Genomic DNA, 13,861 nt, shown 5'->3' with positions numbered 1-13,861 from the left:
CACAAGAACCAGGAGCCGCGGCAGCTCACGCTCCACTGCAACGTCATGATGAGGCGCCCAGCCGCGGCCTCGCGGGTCAGGGCGAGGGCGGAGAGGAGGCTCCTGGAGTCCCGGGACAAAGGGGAGCCTGCCCCGGAGAGGCCCCGGTTCCCCGGGCTGGGCCTACACACCCCTTTCTCCTGCGACTGGCCTGGCCCAGATCGCGGGGACTGCGGGAGGCTTGGGTAGGAGGAGGCTGAGGGTGCGTCTCTCTGGCTCCTTGCGCGGGGCTGGCTTGGGGACTGCTGGCACCTCTCGCCCTGGTGGCCGCTTCCCGAGGTGGGAGCCCGCGTCTCCCGCAGCCCTTTCGGGGCCCGTGGTCGCCCTCAGTCAGCCGACCTGCTCCGGAACCGCGACGGGGCATGACAGGTTGGCTCCGGCTGTTGTTTGAGCCCAGGCGGGGAAGGGGAAAGGCCTTTAAGATTTTCGGTTTTTTGGCCCGGGCGCAGTGCTCATTCCTGTAATCCCAGCACTTTGGAAGGTTGAGGCGGGTGGATCACCTGAGGTCAGGAGTTCTAGACCAGCCAGGCCAACATGGTAAAACCCTGTCTCTACTAAAAATACAAAAATTAACCGGCATGATGGGAAGCACTTGTTGAGATGGAGTCTCACTCTGTCGCCCAGGCTGCAGTGCAGTGGGGCGATCTTGGCTTACTGCAGCCTCTGTCCCTTGACAGTCCATGGCTTCAAGCGATTCTGCTGCCTCAGCCTCCCGAGTAGCTGGGATTACAGGCGCCCGCCACCACGCCTGGCTAACTTTTGTGTTGTTTAGTAGAGACAGGGTTTCACCATGTTGGCCAGGCTGGTCTCGAACTCCTGACCTCAAATGACCCACCTCTGCCCCCCAAAGTTCTGGGATTACAGGCCTGAGCCACCGCGCCCGGACCCCAAAGGCCCTTAAGTTTAAAGGCCTCATTCCTCAGTCAGGTTTTCCTTGTTCTCTCGTGTTCAGCCAATCGTTTTTAAGTTTGTGTTTAAGGAGAAACTAACAATGAAAAGGGACTTGTTGAGGGAGAAAAAGTTGGAATGCAGCCTCTGGTGCTGTTTGAGCGATCCCTGTCCCCGGGCCGCCGCTATGTTCTGGAAAGGCGAATTGTACCGTGGATGCGGCAGGTTAACAGTCCTGTACAGGCGCTCTGCCCGCTTTTCCTTTCAGGCTTCTGTATCAGCTATTTTTCCCCTGTAGAATGTGCCCCTGACAGCCACCCACTAACCCTACCCAATTTGTCTTTACATGTCTGACCACCAAGGCTCTTCTGGGTCATATTTTGTTCATGCTGATATATCACCTTCCTCCCCTCTTTAGTCCTTACTATTTTTGCTTTGGTCATGTTATGCTGTATTCTGTAAGCCTTTTTACTTTTTTTTAAATGGTGGCAGGGGAGAATATTTTATAATTATACTTTGTGCTTTTCATCTTCCACTGAATAAATGCTTGGTAAATATTTGTTTTATTAAGTGTGTGATTCTATTGTCACTACATTGTGCTTGAACAAAAATCTTAACTGCCTTGTAAGTTAACTGCTAAGAATGTGTCAAAAGTGCAGAGATAACATCAAGAACTCGTCATGGATAGTACAAAAAGGTCTCTAAGGGCTTGATAGAAGTCTGTAAATTGACTTCATACGAAAGAGAGTGTAAGAAGTGAAAATGTAAAGCATGACTGGAGAGCCAGGGCATCAAGCCAGCTGGCTTTATCAAGCCAGCATCCCTCTCCCCAGATCCTTTGTAACAGTGTTATGTAATCTTTTCTAGAAGATCGTTCTGAAAGATAATGCCAACTTGGAACCTAGGAAACCATCTAGTGGGTTTCTGCAGGTTCGGTGGTTCAAATCCTCATCAGCACCTTTGTTTTCTCTGCCTTAGTTTGCTTACAATGATGTTCTCAGTAGCTATAATTGCTGTCTGTCTTTGAATACTTAAGCATTTTTTTTAGATGACAGGGATATATGTGCATTTTTATTTTATCAAGAGATAGAATTTTTACTCTGCTTTTGTGGGCTCTGGTTAGCTTATTGGTTGTTTAGTTGTAAAATGATTAGGGAAAACCGTGTGTGTGTGTGTGTGTGTGTGTGTGTGTGTGTGTGTGTGTGTGTATTTTAAGTTTCTTTTGTTGTCAGAGGACTTAGAATTTTATTTTATATGGTAATTCTGACAATTTACTTTATTCTCCACCCCACATTTATTGAACAACAAAGTATGAAAGTAATGTGTCCCATAACCAGCCTTCAGAAGAATTACAGCTGCTGTACATCTGAAATTCTTTTTTTTTTTTTTAATTTTGAGATGGAGTCTCACTCTATCACCCAGGCTGCAGTGCGGTGGCGCGATCTCGGCTCACTGGAACCTCTGCTGCCCAGGTTTAAGCAATTCTCCTGCCTCAGCCTCCCGAGTAGCTGGGATTACAGGCACCTGCCACCGCACCCAGCTAATTTTTGTAGTTTTAGTAGAGACCCCATGTTGGCCAGGCTGGTCTTGAACTCCTGACTTCGTGATCTGCCTGCCTTGGCCTCCTAAAGTGCTGGGATTACAGGCGTGAGCTACCGAGCCCGACTGAACTTTCAAGAAGAAGTTTGTGCTTCAGTTTTCAAAACATTATGATATCAAAAGATAGCTGTGCCGCACATTTGGAAAGATACAGAAACTGAACATACTGGCAGGCAGTTTTGCCTACTGGTGCTTGAGATAGAGCCACACCTTGGTCTCAGTGGATTTGTGGAGAAAAATAGATACAGAAAGTTATTTCTAAATAAGACCAAAAAATTCTTTTCTTAAGCAGTGACAGGTAAAGAGGTTGTCTTGGCTAACCTTGAATTGTGTTGCCCTTGATTGAGACAGTTGTATGGTGGGGATGGTAGTGGTGATAACCTGTTTAAAATTTGTCTGCTTATAGTAACCTTTGTGGTAACTGTCACAGACAACTTCATCCTCACAGGCCTTAAAATTACTCTAAAACTAATAGAATGGAGGAGAAACAAAGTACCTGAATAATTAGATGTGTAGATAATTGTTCTGTGTTTTCATAACCGGTGAAAAAGAACAGTGTTAGAAACCCTTAAACATTCCATGTAAGGAACACTGCCTGAATTTATATTGCGATTTTTGAGCATCATTCACTGTTTAAAAACAGGCATATTGTAGGTCATATTTTAAAGACAAATAGAAAACTTATCTTTTCAAGATGGATATAAAGTTTAACTTTATCAAAATTACAAAATGTAAAGCATATTATTGAAAAATATTAATGCATAGGTTTAAATATTAGTCATCATTTTAGATGTCTTTCTTAAATATTAAACTGAACAAACATTGAACATGTTTGTGCTCAAGGTTAAATTTGCTGGGGTGATGGATATTTTATAATATGGATAACAAAAACTTCTTATTTTAAGAAGTTTAGAAAATTTTTAGGCAAAACTAGAAAATCATACCTATAATTCTACCACTCAGAATGTGCCACCATAAGAATTTTGTATTTTTCCAGTCCTCTGCTCATCTCTTTTCTCCTGTGCTTGTATGTGTTCCCTCTCCCTTACAAAATCAGATTTTTTTTTTGTAATCTGCTTTTTCACTCAATAATATTGTAGATCCATGTCAGAAGTTACTCCTCTACAGTGCCTTCAGTTATTGTGTGCTTTGTGTTGGATGACTGTACCGTCTAGTCATTGTGTTTCCTGGTACTGAATACATAGGGGTGAGTGTGTGTGTGTGTGTGTGTGTGTGTGTGTGTATTTTTTTTTCTACCTTAACTAATGTTTGGACATCCATAGGTAGAGCTAAATCCTTGAAACCTTCCAAGTGAGGCTTTCAGTTCTCATTGCTGAATTAGTTTCTAGACATGGAGCAAATTATATTGTATGGAAAATTTGTTTTTTGAGATAAAGTCTCGCTCTTGTCACCCAGGCTGGAGTGCAGTGGCATGATCTTGGCTCACTACAACCACTGCCTCCCAGATTCAAGTGATTCTCCTGCCTCAGCCTCCCGAGTAGCAGGGATTACAGGAACCTGCCACCATGCCTGGCTAATTTTTGTATTTTTAGTAGAGATGGGGTTTCATTATGTTGGCCGGGCTGGTCTGGAGCTCCTGACCTTGGGTGATCCACTCACCTTGGCCTCCCAAAGTGCTGGGATTACAGGCATGAGCCACCACACCCGGCCTTTTTTTCTTCTAGGTACCAGCTTTTACTTATCAGATTGGTAAAAATACTAGAAAGTGTGCAATGAAATGGGCATTCTCACAGTCGTGGCAGAAAGTATAATTATCTTTGACTTTCCAGAAAGCAGTTTGGCTTTCTAGAAACTTGCCTAACCTCTTCCCATTTAGGCAAGATGAATTCTGACTACCCCAAGGTGGCCCATCTTGTCCCTGTGGTTCCATATCTCCCAGAAAGAGAGGTCTAGTCTCAGGGAAAACTCAGATTTGCTTGGCTTAGCCCACCTGACAGCTAATCACTGGAAATGGGGTGGGCTGGTAGACTCCTTTGGTCAGGTTTTGTGTCAAGAGAAGGATGTGGAAAGACGGGAGAGAGGTAGCAAAACTGGCCTCAATTGAACTAAATAAGTTAACGTAGAATGGCAAAGGAATGTTTTTCCAAGGAAGAAATTCAAGGGAAGGAAGAAAGTGGAGGGGAAGACAGCAGTTCTCAAAGTTTTGGGGTCAGGATACCTTTACACTCTTAAAAATATATTGAGGGCCCAAGGAGCTTTTGTGTATGTAGGTGATATCTACTGGTATTTATCACTAGAAATTAAATCAGAAATATTCAAAATATTCTTTAAAGGTTCACCAAATATTGTTATAAATGCTTTTATGAAAAGAAAATTTCTAAACCCAAAGTAGTACAATCTTAATCTTTTGCAAATTTCTTTGGTGTTTGGTATGTCATTTGTGTCTGCATTCAATTTATTGTGTGATATTTGCTTGAAAAAAATTTGAACAAAGGCCAATGTCATACAGATAGCCATTTTAGATCATTGTGGATATTTCTTTTTCTTTTTCTTTTTTTTGAGATGGGGTTTTGCTCTGTTGCCCAGGCTGGAATGCAGTGGTATGGTCATGGATCACTGGAGCCTCAGTCTCTGGGGACTCAGGTGATCCTCCCACCTTAGCCTCCACAGTAGTTGGGACTACAGGTGTGTGCTACCACACCTAGCTACTTTTTTGTATTTTTCATAGAGACAGGGTTTTGCCATGTTGCCTTGACTTCTTTTTTGATACTCCATCAAAACTTGATTTTTCTTGAACTTTGGATTTTTTACCCTTGCATGATATTATAACATCATGCATTGGTCACTTCAAAAATAATCATTCACTGAGATCTTCTATATGTTGATATACTTGATTATATGGTATCAAAATTCATTCATCAATATCACCATCAGTCTCATCAGAATACTTTTGGAAAGCGATGGTAGACATCAGTTTTCTAAAATTCTAATTTTTTGTTCAAAAGCTTGAGTTTTATTATTAGCAATTTTATTGTTGAATTTTATTATGGCCTGTCTGTTGTTTTCCTTGAAATAACAGAATCTCCTTTTTTGAGAAAATGTCTCCAAAACCCAAGCTGAAATAACATTTTTTGTCAGTCATCCTTTGAAGTAAAAATGATATTCCATTTAAGTGGTTAATTCACTTCATGACTTGATCACCCAAGGGTTTTTTCTCAGGTAGTCTGTACGAATGCTCATGTGTACTTCCCATTTCATCACATAAAATATTAAAAAGATATATTCAAGGATTAAGATGTAAAATTTTCACTGCTTCATCATAGACATTCTTTTTATTTTTGAGACAGGGTCTTGTTCTGTCACCCAGGCTGAAGTGCAGTAGCATGATCACAGCTCACTGTAGCCTCAATCTTTTGGGCTTAATCAATCCTCCTGCCTCAGCCTGCCAAGTAGCTGGGACTAGAAGCATGCAACCACAATGTCCACCTAATTTTTGTATTTTTAGTAGAGATGGGGTTTCACCATGTTGGTCAGGCTGGTCTCAAACTCTTGACCTCAGGTGATCTGCCCGTCTTGGCCTCCCAAAGTGCTGGGATTACAGGCGTGAGTCACTGTGCCTGGCCCACCGTTCCTTTTTAAACCTTTAAACATTTCCTGTGCATAGTAGTCATACCATGACTACTAGTAGTTTGGTGTTACTTCCTTTATTTGTGCTAAAGTACCAGCATTTTAACCCACCATTGTATCTGTCCCCTTACAGCAAATGTCACCATGTTAGTATTCCTGTCAAAATAGTTTGGACCTGGGGGTCTGAGGGCCACACTTTGGGAACTATTGAAATAGGTACTTAAACCTACGATATGTCATATCTTTTAATCTACAAGATTTTTAAAAACTTGATTTCAGTTAATGTTTTTGTAGTTTCTAAAATATGATTTTGACGGGTTTCAGTCCAGAGCAACAACATGTATTTTGTTTTGCTTATGCTCAAGTTTACCAGACAAATACTAACCTAATAGAATGAGGTCCTAAATCTAGTTGCAGTTTCTTTAGCCAAAAAAACAAAAACAAAAAACAAAAAAAACACAAAACTAAAAATGTAGAAATGGTTCATGTGGTGTATTCCCAATGTATGCTGAAGAATTTGAAGAAGAAAATGCAATAGTCCAAAAGTGGTGTTCTTTAAGAATAGGATTGGGCCAGGCATGGTGGTTCACACCTGTAATCCCAGCACTTTGGGAGGCCAAGGCAGGCAGATCACGAGATCAGGAGATCAAGACCACCTTGGCTAACATGGTGAAACCCCATCTCTACTAAAAACACAAAAAATTAGCCAGGCGTGGTGGCGGGCACCTATAGTCCCAGCTACTCCAGAGGCTGATGCAGGAGAATGGTGCAAAGCCGGGAGGCAGAGCTTGCAGTGAGCCAAGATCATGCCACTGCATCCAGCCTGGGTGACAGAGCAAGACTCCATCTAAAAAAAAAAAAAAAAAAAAAAAAAAGGGATTAATTCTAAGAGTTTATTTTAGCCTGCAAAGATATTTGGGACACTGTAAGAGAGGAATGAGAAGAATGAAAATAGTTGAAGAGATATGCTGTTAATGATGTCCTCTTTCAATACAACTTGTTTTTCTTTTCTTTTCTTTATTTTTCTTTCTTTCTTTTTTTTTTGAGATGAAGTCTTGCTCTGTCACTAGGCTGGAGTGCAGTGGCACATCTCAGCTCACTGAAACCTCTGCCTCCCAGGTGGAAGTGACTCACCTGTCTCAGCCTCCTGAGTAGCTGGGACTACAGGCACATGCCACCATGCCTGGCTAATTGATTTTATTTTAGTGGAGACGGGGTTTCACCATGTTGGCCAGGATGGTCTCTATCTCCTGACCTTGTGATCCACCTACCTCGGCCTCCCAAAGTGCCAGGATTACAGGCATGAGCCTCCGTGACCAGCCAACTTGTTTTTCTGGTTTTCCATGGTTTTCATCGTTTTCTGGTTTTCATGGTTTTCCATGACCTGAAACTAGTTCTTCTGAAGCTAATATATAATAATAATGGCTTTTCCCCAATTTGTAATAGAAAGCAGGACAACATAACAGAATAAATGTCTATTAGTGGGTGAAAGCACATAATACTTAGTTCATGTTTAGTTCATTAGCTTTTTAAAAAAATCACATGTAATTGTGTTCTGAAAATATATGTATAGTAATGGCATTTATTGGTATTACTTGGTTCGTGTGATAGAATAAAATGTTAGAATTTTATGGTGTTTGAATTAGTTATCTATTGTTCTGTAACAAATTTAGTGGCTTAAAACAACAAACCTTATCTCACAGTTTCTGTGGGTCAGGATTCTGTGCAGTTTACCTTGGGTTCACTGGCTTGGCCTCTCACCAGGCAGTGAATGTGTTGGTGGCAGCTGTGATCATCCCAAGGCAGGATAGGGAGAAAATCCGTCTCCAAGCTTGCATTGGCAGGATTCATCTCAGGCTGTTGGACTGTGCCTCCGTTTCTAGATGGCTATCAGTCAGAGGCCTTTTACAATACCTTGCCATGTGGGCCTCTCCATAGGGCACCTCATCACATGGCAACTGGCTTCCATCAGAGGGAGCAATGGAGAGAGCAGGAGAAGGGTGGCCAAGGCAGGCATCATAGTCTCCATGTAGCCTCACCTCAGAAGTGATGTTATTACTTTTGCTGTATTCTCTTTGTTAGAAGTGAGTCACTAGGTCCAGGGGTGGGAATTTTACAAGGGTGTGAATGGCAGGAGGTGACAGTGATCAGGGCCATTTAGAGGCTGCCTACCAGTGTTGAAGAAAATTGTTGACTTCTATGAGCTGTAGCAGCAGACAGTGCTATGCAAGGAGAATGGCTGTCTTAGAAGTCCAGCTCCTCACATGGGTTTTAATGTGTTGCCTCTTCCCCCACACATTTTGTTTAAATCCATGGTCATCTTGCCATTTAGTGGTGTGGTTTAATTTTATATTTGGGTTAGTCTGTAAATGTTAACAGGAATCCTGTTCATTTTCTTCACCGATATGGTTTGTGGACTCTGATGAGCCAAATCTGACATCAGTTCTGGAATGTCTAGAAGATACTAAGAACAACAATTCTGTGAGGAAAGAAGCCAAGCTATTTTCTCTTTTCCTCATGAATATTATATTTAGAAATTAAATGTTAAGAGATAATACGATTAAAAAAACCATGATTAAAGACTATAATCTTAGAGGAATTGAAGTCTGGGTATTTTAAGCCCTCCAAATCTTACTTACTATCTGGATTCTCTTTATTATTTCCCACATGTATAACCTCAGTTTAGATTAGGAATTCAGGATCTCTTTTTCCCTGAATTCGAAACATTAAGCCAAGCAAACATTTTGAGTAGAGGCCACTAGCCAAGGTGGGAAGTAGAAAAAAGACCAAGGTGGAAGTGAAGGAGAGATGGGGAGAATGACACCAGAACTAGTGGGAGGGAATTGCCTTTTCTTTCAAGGGTCTGTAAGTCTGCAGTAAAAGTCAAAGATATTCAAATAGAAAGTTTTGTTTTTGTTTTTAGTATATAAAGAAATATAACTTTCCATGTTGGAAAAATTTTAAAAACCTTTTTTTAAAATCTAAAACTCATAAGCAACTTCATAATTCTCATAATTACTAAGAAAATTAGTAAAGTACAGAAAAGAAAAAAGAAAAAATTCAAGTCTCCCATAATTTCTCTACCTAATATAACCACTATTGACAGTTGACATCATGGCCATTTTCTACCAGTATATATTTTTTCTTTGCTAGTAAAATACATAACCCTTACACATATGTTTCCATAGTTGAGGTCATATTCTCTAAAGTTTTTTTAATATATATATATATATATTTTTTCAAGATGGAGTCTTGCTCTGTTGCCAAGGCTGGAGTGCAGTGGTGCAATCTGGACTCACTGCAAGCTCCACCTCCTGGGTTCACACCATTCTCCTGCCTCAGCCTCCCCAGTAGCTGGGACTGCAGGTGCCCACCACCATACCCGGCTAATTTTTTGTATTTTTTAATAGAGATGGGGTTTCACCATGTTAGCCAGGATGGTCTCGACCTCCTGACCTCGTGATCTGCCCGCCTCGGCCTCCCAAAGTGCTGGGATCATAGGCTGAGCCACTGCACCCGGCCCTTTTATATTCTTTTAAGAAGTATTTACTGTATTTTCCCATGATGTCATAGTCTTTATAGAAAAATAACAATCATTATTTTCAGTTGAAGTGATTGTTTACCTAAAAATATCCAAAGGAACTAACTGAAAAAAACAATATTTAAGATTACTGGTTAAAAGCTCTTTTATATAAAAATCATTAGCCTTCCCCAATGTTGGCTATAATCACTTAGAAGATATAGTGATGAAGTATTTTTTCATGTATTTCAGCAAAAATTAAATATCTAGGAATAAACTTAGATGTGCAGGACTTTTATCAAGGACATGACAAAATTTTGCTGAGTGGAATGAAAGATTTGCATTCTATGTTCCTGGATGAGCAGATTTCATGTTATAAATATGTTAGTTATCAACATGTCTTCATATTAATTTATAAATGTAATTTCTGCTGGGCACAGTGGCTCATACCTGTAATCCCGAAAGTTTGGGAAGCTGAGGTGAGTAGATGACAATTAGCTGGGTGTCCGTGGCACACACCTGTAGTTCCAACTACTCCTGAGGTTGAGGCAGGAGGATCACTTGAGCCTGGAAGGCAGAGGTTGCAGTGAGCCGAGATCATGCCTCTGAACTCCAGCCTACATGACAGAGTGAGATCCTGTCTCAAAAAAAAAAAAAAAAAGTGTGTGTGTATATATATTTTTTATATTTTATATCTATTCATATATATATATTGTGTGTGTGTATATATATACACACACACAATTTACAAATTCCAGCAGATTTATTTTTGGCACTTGACAAAATGACTCTAAAGTTTGTTTAGAAGAGTAAATAATAAAAAATAATAAAGTATAGACTCTTTCAATCAGATATTAAATAAAATATTGTAGACTAGCCCTGGGCCAGACAGATAAAGGCAATGGAAGTTTAGAACCAGAGTCATGCAAATGAGAATTTAGTGTAAGGAAAAGGTGGTATTTTAACTTAACAGTGAAAGGATAGATTATTCTGTAAATAGTTTTATGAGAACTGACCATCTGAGGAAGTTTGAGTCTTAACTCCAATTTTTGTCAAAATAAGTTATAGTTGGTTTAAACACATCTATACTTAAAAATTAGAACAGAAGAACATCAGTTTGAAGATATTTTAAGAGTTAAGCCTGAGGCTGGGCACAGTGGTTCATGCCTGTAATCCCAGCACTTTGCAAGGCCAAGGTGGAAGGATTGCTTGAGTCCAGGAGTTTGAGATCAGCCTGAGCAATATAGCAAGACTCTCTCTCTCTCTCTCTCTATATATATATATCTATATATAGAGAGAGATAGATAGATAGATATACATATAAATATACATATACAAAACAAAAAAAAGGTTAAGTTTTGTATGGAGAGCCATAAAGATGAGATGTAAAAATTAAAGGCTTGATGGACACATGTTTACATTTCCAGCAAGGGGGTTGATGGGAAAGAATGATAGACATAGCTCCATTACTGCTACCTAGTTTTAGGGAGTTGCTTCTGAACATCTAAAGATAACAGTTTTATAATAGCAGAAATGAGTTATTTTTCAGTGTCTAAAACATTACATAACATACATATATACATACTTACATAAACATGTTCGTAAAATTAATGAAGTTGGGTATAAAATTGGGCCTAGTGTTTAAAAAAGTAAATATATTTACATGAAGGAGAAAACAACTCACTGCCCACTCTTACAGCCTCTGCCAGTTTACCGTAGCATAGTTTCTTAAGAGAATAAGCTATATGTCTTCACCTTTTTTCACTGAGCTCATTATAATGTGGATTCTGCCTTCATCATTGTGCTAAAATTTATCTCCTAGTTGCCAAATCCAGTGGCTCCCCTCTTAGTCCCCAAATTGACCCCTCTGCAGTATTTTGATACTGTTGATTGTTCCCTTGTTGAAACATTCCTCCATTCTTAATATCCGCCAATAAAGAGCTGGTTAAATAAAAATTATAGTGTACAGTTTTATAATAGAATATTCTGTTGTAGAACAAAAAAATGCAGCCAGTCTTTCCATAAGAACATGTACAAACTTCTAATATATATTAGGTAAAAAAAGTGAGGCATAAAATATTGTGTATAATCTGACACCTTTAGTATACAGTGTAAAAAAATCTATGTCTGTGCTTGTTTATACTTACTTTTTTCTCCCCTGGTGGATACGGGAAACTGAATAGTAGAACACAATTAAAAAAAACTGTGTGGCTTCTGTGCCAGGACCTGTGATAATTGGGTATAAAAGATAAAAAAAAAAAAAAAAAAAAGCATGTCCATGTCCTCTGGGAAGGGACATGATAATCGAATGGGACTTCTATCGGATTCTTTTCTCCTGTTTTGATCTTATCACCCTGCCTTGGTCTCCTCCGATCTCTTCTTCATTGGCCTACTTCTTTCTTCTCTTTCCATCCTGTGTTTTCTCTGAGTAATCTTTGACTCCCATTACTTAAGTCATGACCTGTGTTCCAGGGATTCCTAAATCTGTATTCATCTCCAGAGTTTCAAGCCCATATATCTGTCTGTATATCATATATGTTAGGGAATCTCACTTGGAGTAACATTGGTGTTCAAAATGATGATATTTAAATTTTCGTGTATCCGCTTCCTAGCACTCTATCAGCCCTATCATGTGTTCCATCAATAATTCTCCTTGTAACTGCGAGTGGGACAAAATGAAATAATCAAACTAGTCACCCATGCCTAAACCTGGGAACTGTCGTAGCATTCTTTTATATACTACTGCTCTCTGACTGCCCCCCTCCCCCCGAAACTAGTAAATTTCTAAGACCTGTCCTTCTGAATATCTCTTACTATTTTCCCTGTGATCTCACTTTCTTCCTCCCATCCCTCAAATGCTTTTGTGTTTGTGTGGTGGGGGAAGAGAGTAAAATTGAAATTCATGGAAAATGTACTACCCTGTCTGTCTTTTTCTTCTTTTCTTCCTTCCTTCCTTCCTTTCCCTTCCTCCCTCCCTCCCTCCCTCCCTCCCTCCCTCCCTCCCTCCCTCCCTCCCTCCCTTCCTTCCTTCCTTCCTTCCTTCCTTCCTTCCTTCCTTCCTTCCTTCCTTCCTTCCTTCCTTCCTTCCTTCCTTCCTTCTTCTTTCTTTCGATGAACTCTCACTCTTGTCCCCCAGGCTGCAGTGCAATGGTGCAATTTTGCCTTACTGCAACCTCCACCTCCCAGGTTCAAGCAATTCTCCTGGCTCAGCCTCCTGAGTAGCTGGGATTACAGGCACCTGTCACCATACCCAGCTAATTTTTGTATTTTTAGTAGAGATGGGATTTCACCATGTTGGTCAGGCTGGTCTCAGCTCCTGACCTCAGATGATGTGCCTGCCTCGGCCTCCCAAATTGCTGGGATTACAGGTGTGAGTCACCGTGCCCAGCCACTACCCTGTCTTTCTTGTTGCTTGGTATGACTCCACTACCCTGCTGCCTCTCTCCCCCTGCAGCGGGATAATTTAGGAATCAGAGAGACTGAGGGGTTGAGGAGGATATATATTATTATTTAGGTGCCCTGGCCCAGTCAGATTAACATCTAAAGGACTGAGCCCTGAACAAAGAGTCAGGTTACCTTTTAAGCATTTTGTGGGGTGGGGGAGATCTATGCAGGGGGAAGCATATTACAGAAGCAAGCAACAAAGATAGTTTTTCAATTGAGACATACATTACATTATTTCTTACTTTTCAAGGAAAAACATGTTTTACAACTTGAGTTTATCTGTCTAGTGACCTTGCAGCTGCACAGCTAGAGAAACAGGGTCTTCACAATGCCTGGGAAAGGAGGAGAGATAAGGCTCACTAGCCTCAGAAAAACAGGCAGTTAATTTTTAAAGTACTCCACCTCTTTTTCTTTCTTAGGGGGAATTCAGTTTTGCCTTTTTTTTTTTTTTTTTTTAATTTTTTTTTTTTTTTACATTCAACTGAGTTTTTGCTTACACATTCTTTAATTTCTTTTAATTCTTGTTTCACCCCAGCCCTCCTGTAGCCCCTTCTGTGCTAGAGGTCAGAGTGTCCAGGTCTGTGTCCAGATCGCCCTGCCTCATCTTCATTATGCACAAAGCAGAGCACATTGGGTGCATAACAAATCCACACTGGGGCTTGGCTTCCTTTTAAGCATGAGGATTTTTGGTGGATCCTAATTTATGGTTCAACCTTCCTGTTTCCACCTTCTTCATTGTTCACTTTGGGAAGGCTTATTCTTTGCTTCGTTAACCCATTCTAA

At 40.5% G+C, this 13,861-nt stretch overlaps 1 protein-coding gene across 20 annotated transcripts in view; it reads left to right on the top strand.

The window, feature by feature from the left end:
* Positions 1-13,861, top strand: part of LOC105464719 (golgin subfamily A member 6-like protein 4) — a 67,227-nt gene that overhangs the window by 575 nt on the left and 52,791 nt on the right. Inside the window, exon 1 of one of the 20 annotated variants that reach the window (XR_011626199.1) lies at positions 283-408. The exons of the other annotated variants lie outside the window; for them this stretch is intronic. The gene's annotated coding sequence lies outside the window, so the exon portion shown is untranslated. Of the gene's footprint in view, positions 1-282; positions 409-13,861 lie in introns of those variants that run through there. 20 annotated transcript variants of the gene reach the window in all.

Source organism: Macaca nemestrina, chromosome 7, assembly GCF_043159975.1.
Source record: "Macaca nemestrina isolate mMacNem1 chromosome 7, mMacNem.hap1, whole genome shotgun sequence".
NCBI classification, from domain to species: domain Eukaryota; kingdom Metazoa; phylum Chordata; class Mammalia; order Primates; family Cercopithecidae; genus Macaca; species Macaca nemestrina.
The sequence above is the reverse complement of the archived record's forward strand: the minus strand, read 5'-3'. Positions and strand labels throughout refer to the sequence as shown.